At 39.2% G+C, this 14,458-nt stretch overlaps 1 pseudogene across 1 annotated transcript; it reads right to left on the reverse strand.

The window, feature by feature from the left end:
- Positions 1-2,141: 2,141 nt before the first annotated feature.
- On the reverse strand, positions 2,142-3,721 carry LOC306670402 (transcription initiation factor TFIID subunit 13-like; annotated as a pseudogene). Its single transcript has 2 exons — positions 3,677-3,721; positions 2,142-2,512 (listed from the first exon to the last, which is right to left on the reverse strand). The product of its transcript is annotated as a transcription initiation factor TFIID subunit 13-like (transcript).
- Between the last annotated feature and the right edge of the window lie 10,737 nt (positions 3,722-14,458).

Below are 14,458 nucleotides of genomic sequence, written 5' to 3' on the forward strand. Positions count from 1 at the left end.
ATGCGTCCGTCTTGTCCATTTTTAGACTCATTTGGCAGGTAGTGTTTTGCTCATAGAAGCCCATCAAAATGTGCGCAGATTCTGAAGTGCTGAAAAGGAGTTACCATGGAAAAGGAGAGAAAGAAAAGGCAACTAATGCTTATTAGCATGGAATCACAGGGGTATGCATCCTAAGAAGCATTCATGTGGATCAGCTTCCAAAACGGCTTGCAAATTTATTGTTCTCATGAAATGAATTAGTTGACAGGAAAGCAGTGATTTATTTGAGAAGATGTATGCTGGTTTCTCTTTTGAAAAAGCTGTGTCCCTCACCCCCAAAATAAAATATGCCTGGGACAGCCATTTTCAATATATGCTGCACACAATGTTGCAGGAAATTAATAGGTGTGGTTTGATTTTTAAATATTTATTGCTGTGTTTAGATACATTTGGAAAACTCTGGTTGTTTGTTTGTTTGGTTTTTGCATTTCAAAAACTTTATTTTTCACATTTTAAAAAAAATATTTATTTTTAAAATTTTTACAGACTGCATTTTGATTCATTGTACACAAATGGGGTACATCATTTTCTGTGATTGTACATGATGTAGATTCATACCATTCGTGTACTCATACGTGTACATAGGGTAATGATGTCTTTCTCATTCCACCATCTTTCATACCCACTCCCTCTCATTTCCTTCTATATAATCTAAAGTTCCTCCTTTCTTCTCTCACTCCCCACACCCTCACCCCAATTATATATCATCATTCGCCGCTTATCAGGGAAAACATTTGGCCTTTGATTTTTTGGTTGTTTGGTTTTTTTGATAAGACTAGCTTCTTTATTGTGTAACTCCTTGGAGGATATTTAGGCAAATGTGCATCATGAATCAAGATAATGGAGATAGAAGATATGCCCATAAAGCCCCTAGCAGGGAAAGAGGGACACTTAGGAGGCCCAAACTAGTGAAAAGATGTTGATGTTTCTCATATGTAATAACAAATAAAAAGAATGTCCACCTGTAAAAAATGAAAGGGAACCAAATAAAGTTTTGAAATGTCACATCTCAAACTTAAGGTATTTTTTTTTGTTTGTTTAATTTTTCAAACTTTATTCCTTGTATCAATAGGTTAAGAAAGTAAAATTTTCCCAGGTACTGATTTATAGGTACAGTTTATAAGTGGAATCAAAAAGTTCAGTTTCACAAACAGTAACATTCAGTGATCTCTTTAAATGCAATTTTAATCATTATTTTAAGCTAAGGTAAATAATTTAATGCAATAAGCTAACTACACACAAAACCTGTATATTCTGAACTACAACAGTGTTTTCTGTAGTTACATATGGTTTTAGTCAACTACACATTTCCATGAGTACTTACAAATATGTTAATAAAACGCTACCCCAAAAGGTTATTCTGCCATTAACTCATTAAATATTGTCATTCCTGCTACTGAAAATAGATGATTGGGAAAAATGAGTTTTAAAACTTAAAAAGTAATATAAGTCACAAAAGGTTTTAAATCAAAAAGGCCTTTCAACATGGAAGCATCAACGTGAAACTTTAAGTTTCTAAAAAATAAAAAATAAAAAATCACTCTTTAGAAAAGAATATTAAAACAAATTATCTTTTAAGACACATAAACATTCTTAGAAAAACTTGTAGTTTCAAATATTATCTCCTTAAAAGAAACACAAACCAGTTCACTATCTTTACTAGCCTCTCACACCACGGTTGTCTAAAAAATTCAGAACATGTAAGGCTTATGTCTCAGCTGGCACTGTCAAAATGACATTTAGATTTCACATATTAAATAGCTATAGTATAGCTTATACTGGCACAAATATACCTAATACATAAATACTACTTCATCCTTTAGATAGTCAAAAGTCAGAAGGAATTGCATAATTTTCAAGATACTTTAACGTACGTGTAGTCATTAAAACCCAGTAAGTAATTCAAGTATGGTTGTGTAAAGGCAGGCAATTGAAGGCTTAAGTATCGATCTAAAATCAAAGGCATGAAAATAAAGGCTGAAAACTTTGTTTCTCCATCTTTCATTTACATGCCTAGGTATTAGAACATTACTGTAGAAAATACACAATTATTTTATATGATTTCCACAGAAGATAACAAAATTTCATAAAGTACAAAAAGATCAAGATCCATAGTTTGCTTCATCAAATGCTTTTCTAGCTCATTTCAACTCTTCGTTCATAGTAAGCAAGTCTTTAACCCTAGCAAAATTCCTTGGGTCCTTTTGAATCAAGAAGACGTATCTTCAACTTGTACTCGACCTTGTCTTCCGATTGACGTTGCCTTGTGAGTCATTTCAGTGATAAACTCTATGACAAGGTCTTCAAGAATATCCACTGACTCAGTGTAAGGGTTCTGGTCATCCCCAAACCCATACATCATACATCGTAATTCTTTAGAAAAAAGTCTCTTTCTTTTACCCTGCCCACCTTCTGCACCTCCTCCAATTTCTTCATTTTCCTCCTCAAAGGTGGGGTCTTCTTTCTCATCCCACTAGCCCACCAGCCGACAGTGCCTCGCCGCCTATCTCCTAACTGGTTTTCAAACTTAAGGTTTTTGAGAGGGATGGTGCTTTATGGGTGGGCTCAAAATCCACCTAGAGAAAGACCTTCCTGCCTGGGAGAAGAGGAGTCCTGAGGATACCCCTGCTGCTGCTCTACCTGGCACGACTAGACTTAGCTCAATCTCTTCTCCATTTATGGGAAGAGATTCAGGATGGTGAAGCAGTGGGAAACTAGCAACAGGAAAGGAACTCATCATACTTGCTGCTAACAGGACCAAGGCAACAGAGAATTGAAAGTAGATTGGTTTTGTGGACGGTGGGATGTCTATTTAAATAATGTCTTTGCCTTGGGCCCTCTTTTTGGTCTTCTGTTTCTCCAAGATGCTGAATAATTTCTTTTATGGTCTGTGTTTCATGTGGGGCTTTGTTTGCATTTACATGAATCAATCTTTGATAACACAAAAACAAGAATGATCTCTTTCATATAAGAACTTCTCTCTCCCCCCTCCTCTCAGACTCTGAGCAGATTACTAGATCTGCTTGCAATGTTAGCACCAACACATAACCTGACTCAGAGTGGACCTGTGTTTGTGGAATGAAGGAACGATAGAGACCTTTCAGATGGTAAAATACACCTTTCCCCTCCCTGACCTGGTGTCTCCTAACAGCAGGCCAGCACTTCCCATTCACGGGCTCCCAGATGGATGCTATTTTCCAGGCTGGCTCTATGGGAGAGGTCGCTCAGCTCCAGAAGTCCCAGAGTCAATTATGATGGTGGCATTTATGATATGGTCACTTACACATGTCCAAAGATCAAATCTCAGATTCCTCCATGGAGTGTCCTTACCTCTATTTTCTAAGCATTAAATGTGTTAGTCAGTTTTCTGTCATTTTGACAAAATACCTGAGAAAATCAACATAAAAGAAGGAAAAGATTATTTTGGCTCATAGGTTTGAAGGATTCAGTCCATGGTCACTTGGCTCTTGTGCTGGTATGTCATGGCCACAGCTCATAGGGGTACAGGCTGCTCACCCCATGGCAGCAAGGAAGTAAAAGAGAAAGAGGAAGGGGCAAGGATCCCCATACCCCTTCAAGGGTGCACCTCCAATGAGCTAACTTCCTTCCACTACTCCCCAACACCTAAAGGTCTTACCACCTCTGCATGGGCCACAGGTTGGAGACCAAGCCTTAAGCACATTGGTTTTGGGGGACACTTAAAATCTGAACCATAGCTGGGTGCAGCGGTGCCCACATGTCATCACAGCTTCTCAGAAGGCTGAGGCAGAATTGGGAGTTCATGGCCAGCCTGGGCAAATCATGGAGACCATGTCTCAAAACAAAAAATTTTAAAATGGCTGGGGATTTAGCTCAGTGATAAAGCACCCCTGGGTTTATCCCCAGGTTGAAGAAGATCAAGGAGAAGGGGAATGGGAAGAAGGAAATCAAGCCACTTGTAGTTCAGGTAGAAGCTGGAAGATGGGTGAGTCTGTCAGGACAGAGAACACAGAGGGAAAGTCAAATACTCATGTAGAGTAAATTACCACAATATGTTTATTGTTAAGGAGCTCGAGGTTTGGAAAATACATAGTCTTTAAGAAAGAGATAACATTACACAATGTAATGAGAATGGAATTAAGTTAAATTTATTTAAAGGTTACACAGATGGAGCCCAGAAATTATCAAGAGAGTGATTTCTGCTGTCCTAGAGAAATTCACTTTTGTTTTGTTTTGTTTTGTTTTGTTTTGTTTTGTTTTGCACCAGGTGTTAGATCCTTGGGCCAAAGTAACTCCATTTTGAAAATCAGCACCTGCGCACCCAGGCATGACCTTCCCGGTAGGCCCACCCTGAAAGAGTCCCTAACTACTGAAACCACAGCAAAGACATCAAGTAACGATCACAGAGCCAGACAGGTTATTTTTTAACTACTCCATTGTACATGCCTATATAATTAAGAAATTTTTTCCTACAGGCTGCAGCGCCTTGCAGAGGGGCAGCCTGGCAGACTCTGTCAATAGACCTTTGTTTGATGTGTCTTTTGTGGATATTTGCACCAGCTACCCTAATACCAGGGATTGAACCCAGGGGCATTCAACCACTGAGCTACATATCCAACCCCTTTTTATATATTATTTAGAGATGGGTCTTGCTGAGTTGCTTAGGGCCTTGCTAAGTTGCTGAGGCTGGCTTTGAACTACCAATCCTCCTGCCTTAGTCTCCTGAATCTCTGGGATTACAGGTGAGCCCCACTACACCTGGCCCCATTTTCTTGAATTGCCATGAGGTCTGCCTTGAGGAAAAAGATAGGGTGGTCTTAGATTCAAATTTGTGAAAGTTATCTCCTATTTCTTTGAAAAACTTTGTTCAGTCATTAAATGAACATATATTTATGGCACATGAATTACATGGTAGGTGCAAAGGATACAACCATAAATAACACATCGTCTCTGCCCTCAAAGTTTATGGATCGAGCCAAGAAAGCATTAAAAACAAGTGGTTCAATGCTGAGGATGTAGCTGGGTGGTAGAGCACCTGCTTAACATGTGTGAAATCCTGGGTTCAATCCCCAGCCAGCACTAAAAGGAAAATGCGTTGTGGGTGGTGGTCCATGCCTGTAATCCTAGCAGCTCAGGAGGCTGAAGAAGGAGGATCTCAACTTCAAACCCAGTCTCAGCAACTTAACGACGCCCTAATCAACTCAGTGAGATCCTGTCTCTAAATAAAATACAAAAAAAGGGCTGGGAATGTGACTGAGTGCCCCTGTGTTCAATCCCTGGTACCAATAAATAAATAAATAAATAAATAAAATAAGTGGGACAAGTGGCAAGATACACACAGGTATACATAGTATGGAATGTGTAGAGAAAGGAGCAGGTGGGTGGCAAGTTGTTATCCAGTGTATTGAACAGGGAACCCCCCATACACTGCCTCCACAAACCTTTATTTTTGCAGTGTGGGGGATCAAACCCAGTGCATCACACATGCTACACAAACACTCTAACACAGAAACCCTTCTTCTTGACAAAAGTGACGTTTAAGCTGATAACTGAAAGGATGAGTGAAAGCAGAGTAAGACAATTCTGTTCTGGGTAGAGAGAAAAATATACCCAAAGATGAGAGAGAAGGGGTATGAGGAGAACTTAAAGAAGGCCAGGGAGTTCAGAGCACAGAATTCAGAAGTCATGTAACAAGGGTTGGGGGTGGAGCTCAGTGGTGGACCATTTGCTAAGTGTATGTGGGTTCAATCACCAGTGCCACAAAAAGAGAGAGAGAGAGAGAGAGAAGAAAGAAAGAAAGAAAGAAAGAAAGAAAGAAAGAAAGAAAGAAAGAAAGAAAGAAAGAAAGAAAGAAAGAAAGAAAGAAAGAAAGAAAGAAAGAGAAAAGAAAGATAGAAAGAAAGAAAAAAGAAAGGAAGGAAGGAAGGAAGGAATAAAGTACAAACAAGATGACCCAGACAGGTAGCCAAGGGCCAGATGCCAGGCCAGGAAATTTGGACTTTTTCCTATGAGCAAGAGGTGACACTGAATGATTATAAGCAAATGGATTAATTACATGATGAGATCTGGGTTGCTTAAGATGGAAGGACAAAGCCAGGCATGGTAGCACACACCTGTAGTCCCAGCAATTTGGGAGACTGAGGCAGGAGGATCGCAAGTTCAAGGTCTATGTATATATATGTAGAATATAAATAAATATATTCTAAATATTTACAAAAAATTATATGTACATATAGTTTTTTGGATAAAAAAAATATATGTACATTATTTGCATATCCAGCTTCTACCTGGGCCGCTTTTCCTAAATCCGGTTCTTGGAAAGACTTATCTTCCTTTTCACATTACTGAATTTCAAGTATAAATATGACACCTGGCTCCACTGTCAGGTCTTATAAACTGTTTTAAGTTACAAACAGAAACTTCTGGCAAGAAAGTCTTCTTCTCCAGATCATTCTAAGAGAACAAGTGATCTGTATGGGGCCTTTGCCTTTTTCAATTTCCTGACTCCTCACCAGAAAGAGGCAAGTAGATTCTCTCCTAGTTGTTCCTTTCTTCTCTTCCTTACATGGCTACAGCCTTTAAAGTGGAATTAGACAGTCATTCAGCCTTGTGAAAAGTTGCTCAGTACAATGGTTGTGGCACAAAGGGACATCTACTCCTTCCTTCCATCCCAAGGCAATTTTGCCTTCATTGTAAACTTTTCTTTTTATGGCAATTATAGTTGCTCATATCTTGCATATTTTTGAATTTAAATTATCAGATCTTAAACCAAGTTTCATATATTCCAGGAAGGAAAATAGATGAAGGCATTTCATGGAGGCTTCAGTACAAGAGTATCCTTTCATCTCAGAGAACCATAGGAGAGAGAAAACATCCTTAGTCACGTACTATGTCTGAGTCTGTTTTCAATCCTGGAGATCTTGAGGCAACAATTTCCTTATTGCTGGCAGTTTGTTACCCTTTGCAAATGCAGTATTGTTAGCATACCAAGCAGCTAATTACTTGGAGCAACTTGTCAGGCTACCAGAGGCCAAGTTCAGCAAGTCCTCTGATTTCCATTCTAAGCCTGAGCTCCCCACACTCCAATGACTTTTCTCATGGTGTCACTCCAAGTTTCATGGTAAACTTTCAACCAAGATCCAAGGATCAAATGTGGTGTTGACTTTGCTAGTTGAACAAAATACAAAGGAAATATCACATTCATAATTGCTGTGTCTTTTGCAATTGAGAAGACATTCTGTGATGACCTTCTGAAGGTTTGTGCATAACATGTTTTGGACTTCTTAGTTGACGTGACATGAATACAAATACTGAACACAGTCACATAAAGGAATGCAGAAAGCCAGATTGCAGGTAAGTGGAGAGTGTATGCCCCAGTCAAAGAAAGGACCAGCATTTCGCTCCAAAGCCTGTTGTCAGAAAGACTTCATGAAGCCAAATCTTACATTTTCCAAGAAAATGAAGAAATTCGAGTTGGGTTTTTTTGTTTTTTTTTTGTTTTTTTTTTTTTAGTTGTAGATGGACATAATACCTTCAACCTTCATTTTATTCATTTATTTCCATGTGGTGTGAGAATCAAAGCCAGTGCCTCACACGTGATAGGCAAGCACTCTACCACTGAACTACAACCACAGCCCCCTCTATTTTGTTTTTGAGAAAGAGTCTCACTAAGTTGCTTAGGGCCTCACCAAATTGCTGAGGTTGAACTTGCCATCTTCCTGCTATAGCCTCTAAAGTTGCTGGGATTACAGGTGTGCCGCCACCATGCCTTTTTAAAAATTAGAGCTGGGGATGTGACTCAGTGGTAGAGTACTTGCCTAGCATATGCAAGTTCCCATGTTCAATCCCCAGCAGCAGCACCAAAATAAATAAATAAATAAATAAATAAATAAATAAATAAATAAATTAATTAAATTGAATATTGTGGATACCAAAACAAAGCATGTTTATGACCAGATTCAATCCACAGTTCAGACCCTCTGATCTAGAGTCTGTTCTTACTGTAAAATCTGCAACCAGAGGGGAAGTATACTTCTGAGAGAGTTTCATGAAATTTAAGTGTAAATCTTAGTAATGTTCTTATATAGCTGGGCACTTCTGGAAGAGGGTTTTATAAACAAAAACTTCCCTGCTTCTTCTCCCAGTCCAATGTTGGAGCAAAGGAGAGGTTAAAAATAGAATATTGTGCTGGGCACAGTGTTACCTGCCTGTTTTCCCAGTGGTTCAGAAGGCTGAGGCAGAAGGATTGTGAATTCAAAGATAGCCTCAGCAATGGGGAAGTGCTAAGCAACTCAGTGAGACCCTATCTCTAAATAAAATACAAAATAGGGCTGGGGATGTGGCTCAGCGGTCAAGTACCCCTGGGTTCAATCTCCAGTACCAAAAAAAAAAAAAAAGAAAAAAAAAAGAGTATTGTTATAACAAAGTATCAGCTGGGTGGCTTAAGCAACAAAAATTTATTTTCTCTCCATTCTGGAGTGGAGGCTGAAAGTCTGAGATCAACGTATCATCAATTTTTTTTTTTTTAGTTTCTGTCCTTGGCTTGTAGATGTTTTTCTTTTCCTTGGGTTCTCACATGGTCCACTATACCTGTGTTCTAATTTCCTCTTATAAGAGTAGCAGTCATATTGGATTAGGAACCACCCTAATCACCTATGTTAATTAATTTATTTAAAGGTCCTCTATGCAAATAGTATTACTTTCTGAGATATTGGGATGAGGATTTCAACATTAATTTTGATCCGGGTGCAGTGGCATGCACCTGTAATTCCAGCTACTTGGAAGGCCAAGGTGGGAGGAACCCAGGCATCAGAGACCAATCTGAGCCCCCTAACAAGACCTCATCTCAAAAACCAAAAGAACAAAGCAAAAAACATGAATTTCGTGGGAACACAATTCAGCCTGTAACAGCAGTTTATCCATCCTCATCCAGCTGTTCCTAGAGCATTTACTGGAACTAGGCAACCTGGCAACAAATATTTATTAACGCTCAAATGTACCCAACCCCATGGAAGAATCCAAAGGAAAAGAGATACAGAAACAGACTATTAGAGAAAAAAAAAAAATCAGAGTTCCACTTAGAGATCATTTTAAAATAAGAAAATTAGGGCAGAGACAGTCCCCATGACACACCAGAGGGATAAGGTCATTATGTTAGTCAACTTTTCATTGCTGTGACCAAAATACCTGAAAAGACCAACTTAGAGTAGGAAAAGTTTATTTTGGGCACACAATTTCAGGTTCAGTTCATGGTCCACTGAGTCCATTGCTATGATCCCAAGGTGGGATTGAGCATCGTGGTGGAAGGGTGTAGTGGAGGAGTGATACTCACCTCATGGTGGGCAGGAAGCAGTGAGAGCAAGAGGAAGAGGCTGAGGGAAGATGAACCCTTTCAGGGCAGCCCCAGTGACCCACCTCCTCCAGCCATGCCCCACCTACCTACAGTTAACACCCAGTCAGTCCATTGAACCTAGGATGGACTGATTAGATTATAGCTCTTACGATCTAATCATTTTTAACTGAATATTCTTGCATTAACACAGGGGTTTTGGGGGGACACCTCATATCCAAACCATAGCAGTCACAGCCTCTGAACTGGAAGAGACCTTGTTCATATATTCTACGTTGAGGCCATAATTGTCCCTGTCCAATTTTATTCTGTGTCTGCATGTCAGATCTGCAAGTATTTTAAGACAAAAATAATGTCCCTATCAACATTTTCTTCCTGATAAAAAATCTTTGGACTGGGGACGTAGCTCAGTGATAGAGCCCTTGCCTAGCATACACAAGGCTCTGGGATCAATACCCAACACCACAAAAAAAAAAAAAAAAAAAAAAAAAGAAAGAAAGAAAAAGAATCCTACCTTCTAGGTAAAGTCTTCAATTCCTTCCTTCAATCATTCCTTTTAAGACATGATTTCATGTCCCTTCACTGTCCTGTATACACCTTTATGTTTCAAGAGAATGAGGGACAAGAGAAAGGAGAGCTTCAGATGGATTCAGAGTTACAGATGGATTAAAACCTGGATCTGCTTTGAGCATGCCAGGCCCTTCTGTGATATTTCTCTTCTGCAACTATGAGAAGGCGTATTTTTTTAAAGTATCAGCTGTTGATCATTTGAACTAGTTTTCCTCAGTGGAATCTCCTTCTCTGAGAGGTGTTTATAGTTGGTTTTAAGGCAGATCTGGCAGGAGATTGGGACAGATGGCTATTATAGTCCCCACTGCCACATTCCCTCAGCTGTGAGGGCCAAGAAGGAAGGCATGTGTCCATGAAGAGAAAGAGATTTCCCACATAAGTGCTTCTTTGTCTCACATAAAGGAGGTTCTGGTTGCCTGTTCTTACAACATGATGTTATGTTACTTGTGTATAACCTAAGCAGTGAGGAACAGAGAAGTAAAAAATGGATCGATCACTAAGGTTTTAAGATACTTCCTAGGAATCTTCTAATCTCTCCAGTAAGAGAATGTTTTTCTATTGTTTGTTCTATTTAATTATACATGACAGCAGAATGCATTTTGATTCATTGTACACAAATGGAGTACAACATTTCATTTCTCTGGTTGTACACAATGTAGAGTCACACCATACATGTACTCATACATGTACATAGGGTAATGATGTTTGTCTCATTCTACCATCTTTCCTTCCCCCCACTCTCTCCCTTCCCCTCATTTCCCTCTACACAATCCAATGTTCCCCATTCTTCCCTTATCCCCTGCTCCCATTATGTATCATCATCCACTTATCAGAGAAAACATTTGGCCTTTGTTTTTTGGGATTGGCTTATTTCACTTAGCATAATATTCTCCAACTCCATCCATTTACCTGTAAATGCCATAATTTTATTCTTCTTTTTTAACAATATTTTTTAGATTTTTTTTTTTTTTTTTTTTTTTTTTTTGCAGTGCTGGGGATTGAACCCAGGGCCTTGTGCATGCGAGGCAAGTACTCTACCAACTGAGCTATATCCCCAGCCCTGTTTTTTAGATCTTGATAGACCTTTATTTTATTCATTTATTTATATGCATTTCTGAGAATCAAACCCAGTGCCTCACACATGCTAGTCAAGTGCTCTACCACTGAGCCACAACCCCAGCCCTGGATCTCTTCTTTTTAAAAAAAAAAAAAATTTTTTTTAGTAGATGGACACAATACCTTTATTTTATTTATTTATTTTTATGTGGTGCTAGGCGAGCACTCTACCACTGAACTATAGCCCCAGCCCTATTAATTGAATCTTAAGTAATGCATTATCTTACCTACTTATACTTAACTCCCGAAAAAGTGTTTTTAGCTAAGCCAAAAATCTGGCCATCTAGTTTTTTAAAAATTATATATTAATATATAATAATAATTATAGTGTATTAATATAATTATATATAATAAATTATATATATATATTCTGTATTATTTAAATTTTTAACAAAGCCTGGGGATATAGTGTTGTGCCCAGCAGCTCAAGAACCCACAAAGACCACCAGAGATCACGATCAATGCAAGCAATAAAGAGTCATTTATTAGCAAGCTTGAGCCTGGTCCTCTGCGCACTCGGTAACCGGTGATGCTAAGAGGCCCTGAGCCCTTGTTTAGCAGGGTTTTTATAATGAAAGGCAAGCAGTTTTACAGTGCTCTTTTTGATTGGCTAACATATAAAATTGTATACAAATCATGTCATTTTAAGTTCTGGGTCACCCTGACCTCCGAGAGGAGGGTCGTCATTATCTTTAAGTTTGCTTTTGTGCCAGCAAAGTTTGCTTTTGGGTCAGCCACCTGTCCTTTACAGATAAGATAAAAGATGAAAATTCTTTGCAGCTTTTATGAGGGATTGAGGGCAGTTTGGGAAGAGCCTCGTATTTGTATTTACACAGGTGCGGGCTCTTTCTATCTTTACAATAGTGCAGTGGTAGAGTACTTGCCCAGCATGCATGAGGCCCTGTGTTCCATCCCCAGCACTTAAATTTATTCATAAATAAGTGAAAATGTGTTCAATAATGAAAATATGTTCATAATTACTTCTGTCGAGTTATCCCCCTACCTTTCTAAGGAGTCCCCAGTCTTTATTTCTCCCCTTTATAATTGTTCTGTTTTCTCAGTGAGCTATGAAAATAAAGTTATCATTGTGGTATTTCTAGGTCTAAAGTTTTTATTTTTATTTTTGGTGCTGCCCAGGGTCTCATAACAGGCTAAGGATATGCTTTATCCTTAAGCTACTCCTCCAGCCCTGAAACTTTCTTATGGTTTGTTTCTCAGTGTTTATCCATCGCATCCCAAGCTCCTTGGTGCAGGGAGCAGCCCTTCATGTCCTGTCCCTGCTCACAATTGCAGCTTGTCTCCCATGCCCATACTCTACTTTCCAACCACACTTTGCTTTTCTTGATCCTCTGAACCTACGGCTTTGCACTGAATCCACTCTCTGCTTTCAGTTCCTTCTACTCCTCCAAAATCAAACAGAAGCACCACTGTCTCTCCACCCCCAGCAATGTTCAGCCCACACTAAAATGTTCCAACAGACCCTCTGGTCTCTCTCACACTGTACATAGTTTCTTTTCTGAAGTGTATGCCGTGATTCCTCCTTATCCATGTCATCTTCCCCACTGAAACGTATGTTCTTGGGGACTGAGAGGTGTGTTCCTGTCAGTAGCCCCACTGAAGCACAGATGTCTTTGGACGTTAAATGTGAAAGTAATGAATGAATACATGTACAATTCTTCTAATGCTTTTCCCACTAGTCTCAGCTGTTTGCTTTGAACTATACTCAGTCATTTAGAGCATATTTTACACGTTTAAAAATGTCTGGATTGGAAAGGAGGTCCCATGTAAAATGTTCAGGTTCAGCAGGGGCTACAGATGGCCCCTTCCTGCTCACCGCACTAAAACTCTGTTGTTTCTCAGCTGCACAAGATCCGTCTTCAGCAGTTACAGTCTATGTCTTTGAGGAATGAGAACTATCTCAGATTTGACCCTATATTCAGTCCACCTCGCTCTTCTCGTTTGGCTTTGTCCCAGGTTAGCACAGTATGGGATCTTTATGGTATAAACCCGTTATCAACACAATTTTGCAATCTGAAAATATTCCTGACATGGAAAATGAATTCCAGTAGTGCACACCTGTAATCCCAGCACCTCGGGAGGCTGAAGCAGGTAGATTACTAGTTCAAAGCCAGCCTCAGCAACTTAGGGAAACCCTGTCTCAGAATAAAAAATTAAAAAGGCTGAGGATGTGGCTCAGTGGTTAAGTGCCCCGGGTTCAATCCCTGGCATTAAATAATTAATTAATAGAAAGTGAATTCCTTTAGGATGCTTTGTCTGCATATGAATGTGAATTTGCCTCAAGACTAATTATTACAGCTGACCAAAGTACCAACACTTCTGTGCCCTCCAATACTTCTCATACAGTACCTATGGGGCATTCACAATGAGTTCTCTGCAACCCACTAGAGAGTAAACCCCCTAGGGCAGTTTGGCTTGTTTTGTTTTGTTTTCTATGATAATTGACATTTAGAAAAGAATAAATATAAAATATATGTAAGTCGTGAAATAGAGTACTATTTCTCATTTTTCTATCCCTACCATCTAGAAAAATGCATTGTATGATAAATACATGTTGAATCAATGAATGAATCCTTTAAGAATAAATGAATTAGAAAGACCAGCATCTCACCCAATAAAATATCCATCAGTTGTCAGACAACTAAAAGCATCATTCCAAGGTGAACTGAACTTCCCTGCCAAATATATGGGGATTGAACCTAGAGGTGCTCTACCACTGAGTTACATCTCCAACGCTTTTTACTTTTTCTTGTGAAACAGGGTCTCACTAAGTTGCCCAGCTGGCTTTGAAATTGCCTCAGCATACCAAGTTGCCGGGATTACAGGCATGCATCACTATACCCAATTGTTATTCTACTTTCTAGGCTGATTCCTTCTTTTCCTGTCTACATTTTGGAAGTAGTATGGCTCTTTCATAAGATTAAGTAATGGAGATACCTGATCTGGTTGAAAGACCATGGAATAGAGTGAGATGACTCTGAGTTTGAATCCTGGCTTCCTTGTTTTATTATTGCACGATCTTAGGCAAACTATATATCCTTAAGACCCATTTTTTTAATGGAGTAAATGGGAATAGTAATATGATCATTACACACTGTATACATGCTTTGAAATGTCACACTGTACCCCACAAATATGTACAATTATTATATGCCAATAAAAAATAAAAATATAGGGTGGAAGGGTGTATAGCACAGTAGGTTGGAGGGGTAGCTCCATGGACAAGTCCTTGCATGCTCCAAGTCCTGGGTTCAATCCCCAGCCCCACCCCCAGACAGTTTTTCTAAGGCCAGTTGGGGACAGGGATGCAAAAAGAGACTCACTGCCACCTTAGTGTGGGTGTCATCACATGGTCTCTCTGTACACCTATTTGTCTATATTTTATTT

This window comes from Sciurus vulgaris, assembly GCF_902686455.1.
Source record: "Sciurus vulgaris genome assembly, chromosome: 10".
NCBI classification, from domain to species: domain Eukaryota; kingdom Metazoa; phylum Chordata; class Mammalia; order Rodentia; family Sciuridae; genus Sciurus; species Sciurus vulgaris.